Genomic DNA, 7,074 nt, shown 5'->3' on the forward strand with positions numbered 1-7,074 from the left:
TCTCTCATGTGCCCATATTTGGTTTTTCCTGTTCCTGCCCTCATTGTGTCATTATTAGTTAACCTTATATCACCTTTGTCTTAATTAGTCTCTCATTTTCAACCCTTTATAAGTTGCATTCAGTTCAGTGTTTGTCGTCTGATCTTGTCTGTGTGTATATGTGTTCCCCTTCAGTCGTTCTCTACGACGTTACGTCAGTACTGACGTATTTGGGGTCTCCCTTGGGAGTCCAATCACCTCCGATCTTAAAAGAAAAAGCCAATGAAATTTGGCGAGTGGAATTTGCATGCCACGCCACACCCTCGTACATACGGGTTATATAAGATGGCGGCGTGCAACCACACATTTAGATTTCTGCTTCGGAGCCTCTCACCATTCCTGAGCGCAAGAAAAGAAGAAAAAGAAGAAAAGCTGTTGTTCTTCGGCTGTGGGAGAAGACACCCGGCGCCCTCCCTCGGCATCTCGACAGGACCGCGTGACGAGTCGGACCTCCGAGGGGGCTGACCCGTCGGAGCATTCCGGACTGTGACCGTCAGGTTACCCTTCTTCCTAACCAGCGTAGCCGCCGAACTCTTAGAGCTCGACGAACTAGACCGGGAGGAACAGAAGGGAGCCTTCCTTGAGCACGAGAGGCGTAACCTCAGCGCAGCCATGGACATACGCTCGCAATGAGGGCATGTACCATCCACGAACGCCATCTCAGCATGTTCTCAGCCCAGGGTCGTGAGACAGCATCGTGTCTGTCAGAGTGAGTCAGGAAACTACCGCATCCAGAAGTACACGGTCGGAAAGACGTATCGAATGATAAGGCTTTTCACGGCCGTGTAAGCTGAGAAATTTGCTCCTTTAGCTGGTTGCCCAGGGAAGAACCGTGGCACTCTCGGTGCACTCAAGGCAGTACCCTCGCTGGAGAAGCAAGGAGAAGCCACTGGGTGTCTTCTCCCACAGCCGAAGAACAACAGCTTTTCTTCTTTTTCTTCTTTTCTTGCGCTCAGGAGCGGTGAGAGGCTCCGAAGCAGAAATCTGAATGAGTGAATGATGATTGGTTCTTGGGGTCCCGACGCGACTCAAGTCAGCCGCGTCCGGCCACAGTTCCTTTCTTCCCGGAGGTCCATGAAGAGCTCACCAAGACGTGGAAAGCGCCTTTTGGCGCCCGTACAAGTCCGGGCTCTTCCCTCCTCACTAGGTCCTCACAGGTCCACCAGGCCCAGGCGTTAAAACAGCTGCACGTGGGTAGGCCTGACAAGGGGTTAATGCAGGAGCTGCGTACGGCATCCGACTTCGCCCTCCGGGCGACCAAGGTCACAGTGCAGTCCCCTGGTCAGGTGATGGCTACTATGGTAGTCCAGGAGCGCCATCTCTGACTAAACCTGGCACAGATGGCCGACGCTGACAAAGTTCACTTTCTTGATGCGCCCGTCTCCCAGGCCGGCCTCTTCGGCGACACTGTTGAGGACAAATGCAACTCTTTGAAAACATTACATTCAGTTTGCACTTGAGTGTATTATTTTAAATTATATTATTTACTTGGTAAGAAGGGAATACATATTCACAATTAAAGATTTTCCCCTCGATAAACTCTTAATTTGTTGTTATTGATAGTAAGTAAGGTAGCAGAAGTCATGCAGTTTCATACATACAAATAATAAACAACCAATATGCCAGTAATATGCATGCTAATAAGTTTAGTTAATAGCAAATTATGTTCCCTAATCTACAGTATTACCATTCACTCTTTTTAAAAGTATGCTTCATCCTGTGAATAACAGTAACTGTTGTAATAGTATGAGATGATTACTGACAACAGAACTTTGTAGCTTGTTCTCAAAGGCATGATGCTGTCCATCAAGTATCACAATAGAATAACACTGAATATTAAAGGTGAAATTTGTGTTTTTTCTAATACTTTGTAACCATATAATAATGCAAAACCACTGTAAGTAAACGGCTGGTAGGCTGATTTACCTGAAAAGTGTAATTACTGTATTATTATCCTGAAAAATGTCTGAATTAAGCAGCTCCTGTCTAATTACAGGCACTGCTGTGGAGTGCTTGTTAAGTATGAGATCTTGGATATTTGCGTGGTCTTCATCAAAGCCTGTGTGTCCAGTCATCTCACAGCAGGGCTCAGATTTCCATCTGTTGAGATAATGTCAGCGTTCGGTCACGCTTCACATCATCAGCCTGCTGTTATAAGATCCATTTCTACAGAACACTCATGCGTGCAGTCCTAGAAGTCAAACTCTTCATTATGGAAATGATGCTTCCACTCTCACTGCACCCATTTACAATATACACTCACAAAATATTTGTGATTTTGAAGTCTGCATGAAATGGACACTCACCCTATATTGTCTTAATGCACGTTTATTGAGAACAATTCATTATATACATCCATGCATTTGGCAGATGCTTTTATCCAAATTGAATTACATTGTATTCAAGATACCGCCTACATTTTATCAGTTTATGCATTTCCTGGGAATCGAACCCATGCAGTAAAACTAATAATTGGTAACTTTACCATATACCTACAACACCAGGGATTGCCCTTTTGATGCACAATATCTTTTAGGAAAAATAAAAATAGACCCTATTCCATCTAAGCTACTAAAAGAGGTGATTCCAGAAGTCATAGAACCTCTTCTAACTAGTATTAATTCACTAGGATATGTCATTAGGATATGTCCCCAAAACCTCCAAACTGGCTGTCATTAAAAAAGCACAGCTTGACCCCAAAGAACTAGTTAATTACAGACTGATCTTGAATCTCCATTTTCTGTCAAAGATACTGAAGAAAAGATAGTATCCTTACAATTATATTCCTTCTTAGAGAAAAATGGTATCTGTGGGATTTCCAGTCAGGATTTAGACCATATCATAGTACTGAGAATGAGTTACAAATGACCTGCTCCTATCATTTGATCGTGGTTGTATCTCTCTATTCGACACTATTGACCACAACATTCTTTTGAATAGACTAGAAAGTTATGTTGGCATTAGCGGAAATGCACTGGCATTCAAATCTTACTTATCTGTCTGCCATCAATTCGTGAATGAAGAGGTATCATACCTATCACAAGTGCTGTATAGAGTATCTCATGGCTCAGTACTAGGGCCGTTACTTTTCACGCTTTACATTTCCCTTAGGAGATATCATAAGGAAACACTGTTAGTTTTCACTGTTATGCTGATGATACTTAGCTCTATACTTCTTCATGGCCCATCGAAACATACCAACTAACGGGATTCGTAATTTCATTTATTTGTAAGCTCGTAATTTCGACTTTATTCTCGAAATATTACGACTTTATTCTCTCTATTACGACTTTTTTTTTTTTTTTTTTTTTTATTTTTAACGTGGCACTAAAACACTGTCGTAGGTTTTATTTCGACTGTTTTTAATTTAAAATTCATTATATATAGGGCTGCACAACTTGACCAAAAAATTATATAGGCTACTGCTATTATTTTGTCAGATATTGTGATTTGAACTGCAATATGACATTTCTTTTCAAATGAATACTATATCTATATATCCAAAACTTTTTCTTTTTTTTTTTTTTTCAATATAGCAATATTTTATAACAATACTACTACACTACTGTTCAAAAGTTATTTTATTGTGGGGATATTCAATAGGTGTAATGGTTTTTATACTGTACAAACCGTATTTATACTGTGCAAACCATTTTTATACTGTACTAACCGTATCACCCTACACCAACCCTACACACTTAGCCCTGTGTACATTTTTACTTTCTCCAAAAAAAAAAAAAAAAAATCATTCTGTATGATTTATAAGCCTTTTGAAAAATGGGGACATGGAGCAATGTCCTCATAAGTCACCCTCTCTTTGTAATACTCATGCCATTATACAAATGTGTGTCCTGATATGTCACAAAACAAACGCATACCATACATAATGAGAAATTATATTAATAGAAAAAAAAACTTAACTGTAAAATAATGTTTTTTTTTAAAAAAATGTGTATGTAATAATAATAAAATAATATGTAAATAATAATAATAATAATAATAATAGTAATAATAATAATAATAATATGTGTATTTGTAAAAATGTTAAGTGTCTGACTCCATTTGTTTCCCTGATTAATTTATATAACCAGTTGAGTTTACATATAATTCTTGCTCCACCCCTCGGTTTATTGAATAATAATGGACAGACACAGTATCTGTGCAACGACCCACTTCACATTCATCTGTGACCGATATAAATGTGTTTTATGTAGCGCATTTGCACTAAAACATGAATACAGCTCTCAAACAGCTACTTTGATGTGGGATAGTTGTCTTGGAAACGCTGTTTGATTTTTCCAGTAACACCAGGGATGCTTGAATGCAGAGAAATGGATATGAAACATCACTGCATTGATTGTTTTAAATGGAAGCCCTGTTGACATGTGAGATGGGAGCTGCTTTAACAAGCTCATGAAGCCCTCATTCTCCTGCTCCACGTTCTCATTCTACTATAATCACTGCAGGACGGTCTGCTGTCTGGCTAAATGTGTTTGGTCCAATCATCTGCTCACTCAGGGCAGCTCTGAATGGAGGCAAAGCAATTTAAATCAAGAGCGAGCCGTTGTCTATCTATAGCCTGTTCTTCCTCATGGCTCATGCAGGATTTTATGGGCTGAAGCTACAATTTATTGTTGTTTTCTTTCAGAAAGTTTCCTAGTGGCCACCGGCGAACACAAATTATTTGGTAATGAATCACTGGACTAAAGCAGAATGGAAAACACAAATAGATGTATGTCTGCTGTGCTTGAACTTTCAGTGTTAATACAGATATTAGCTCTTTGTCAGTCAATATAACAGTAAAAAGTGATTACAAAAATATGTTCTAAGAATGTTCAAAAGCTGCTCTCAATGCTGCGTTTCAATAACGCATATGAGAACATTCATTGTTCGACCGATTGTGAAGCACGTGTCAAACACACCAAGAATTGGCCTAAATAACCTTGGTGGGTGACATCATTGGATTACGTGCATCTGAGGAGTAATAAACAGATATGAAACTGACAAACCTTTAGGTTTCTTTGTCTTCAGAGACCACATTGTGTACATGTGCATTATGTTCAGCATTTCAGAGATCATGTCTAGCCAGGAGTTAGGAGATGCTTGCCACCTTGTGCAGAAGTCATCCCACGATGATGACCCACATGATTACTGCTTGGAGTGTCTCGGAGAAGAGCACGCACTGCATGCCCTCAAGGACGCTGAGTGCGAGCACTGCGAGTCATTGTTGCAGTCATTGTGCTCCGCTCAAGGCTTGCATTTATTCAGGAGGGGCAGTCCTGCGTCCTCATTGAGATTGTGGGGCTCGAGTGTCGAGCTGGCTGAGAGGCGAGGGGTGGGTACACGCCTCTCTCTTGCCAGATCACAATGTCCCTGCACCCACTGCTGAAGCGTGCCCCAGCACTTCTTCAGATTGTGCAATCTCTTGCCCACAGCGAGATGGAAACTAAGAGTGCCGCCTCTGAGCGCACCTCATGTGATGACAAAGCATTTGAGGAGTTGGAGGAGGTGGTGACTCATGCTGTGGCCAGGCTTAAATTAGACTGACCACAGGAGCAAGCGAACCCCAGAAACTCCAACTGGATGACAGAATTCTGTCGGTGGCCAGGGGGAGAGACCCCAGCATCGGTCTCTCATCTTTTTCCAGAATCTCCATGATGAATTGTCTCATCCATGGATTAAGTTCTATTCCTCTCGCATCTTTGTGTCCACAACGTTGATTTATTCAACTATTGTGGGTGCTAAAGAGCAGGGGTATGGGATGATGCCCCAGATGGAAGAGAAACCTGTGGGCTACCTTCCCTCTGGGAGCTCATTGTAGCTGAAAAAGTCAACGCTCCCCACCAAGCCCTGTAGATTGACATCCTTGATGGTGGGGAAAGCATTCCAGGCAGTGGGTCTAGGCTGGTGCTGCCCTGCACACCATGGTGGATTTGCAAGCGTACCAGGATGACCTGCTGAAAGACCTGGGCACTGGTGGGAGTATTAGTGAGGAGGCATCAGTGGCACAATCTCATGGGCATCAAGGATATGGTCAAGTTGTTTCTCCATCCTGCCCCTGTGTCACCTTCCAGCCTATTTGGCAACTTTGTAAATACTGTTGTCAGTAGGTTCCGGAAGGCCAAAAGACATGCAGAAACTTTTGACAAGTTTCTTCCCCATTGTGCTCAGGCGTTGGGGCCAACCAGCCCCAATCTAGTCCAGTTCTGCAAAAGCAGAGCATGGCGAGTCATGCGCCCCCTCATAAGGACTGGGGAGCAGCACGCCACTCTCAGCAGCCCTCTCAACTTGAGGACAGACATTTCGCCCAAAAAAAAAGTCCTGAGGGTTATGCACCCAGGACCATAGAGTTGTGTCCAACAGAGAATTGGGCTCCTTCCCGGCACCCTCAGGGCACCACTGTACAATCTTCGCCACCACTGCTGTTTCAGGAAGCAGTGGTTTCCAGAGAAATGTTACATGTTCGGTGTCCTCCTGCCACATTTCAGGACAGTGGACATATAACACCACCCAGCAAAGCAAAGTTTCAAAACTAGTGCCCCTTTCAGAGAAATGCTGCTCATGTGGGTCATGCTGCCTGAACAGGCTAGCACAGCGGGTTCTGCTTTGTGCACAGGACAAGTTCCTGTCCCAAAGGGCAATTTACATTCCAGGGCATATGAATGTAGGAGCAGACTTGCTGTCCAGACAAGCTGTGACACACTGGGAATGGAAACTTCACCCTGAAGTAGTCAGTCAAACTTGGGAAAAATTTTACGAATTTTACGCAAACTTGGGAAAAATTTTACACAATGGCCCATATGTGGCCCAGACTGTGTCTTTAAGCATTTCACCCAATCGCTCTTCTCCCGGGAGTCCTGGCCATGGTCCGTCAACAAGGTTCTTGCCTGTTACTGATAGCACCCCATTGGCAGACCAGAGTGTGGTATCGCTCCTCGATGGCTCGCTGTGGGCGATTCCGTTCAGGAGAGATCTCCTATCTCAGGCGCAAGGGACAGTATTTCATGCCCAGCCCGAGCTCTGGAACCTTCATGT

This window comes from Labeo rohita, chromosome 18, assembly GCF_022985175.1.
Source record: "Labeo rohita strain BAU-BD-2019 chromosome 18, IGBB_LRoh.1.0, whole genome shotgun sequence".
In the NCBI taxonomy this organism is placed as follows: Eukaryota; Metazoa; Chordata; class Actinopteri; order Cypriniformes; family Cyprinidae; genus Labeo; species Labeo rohita.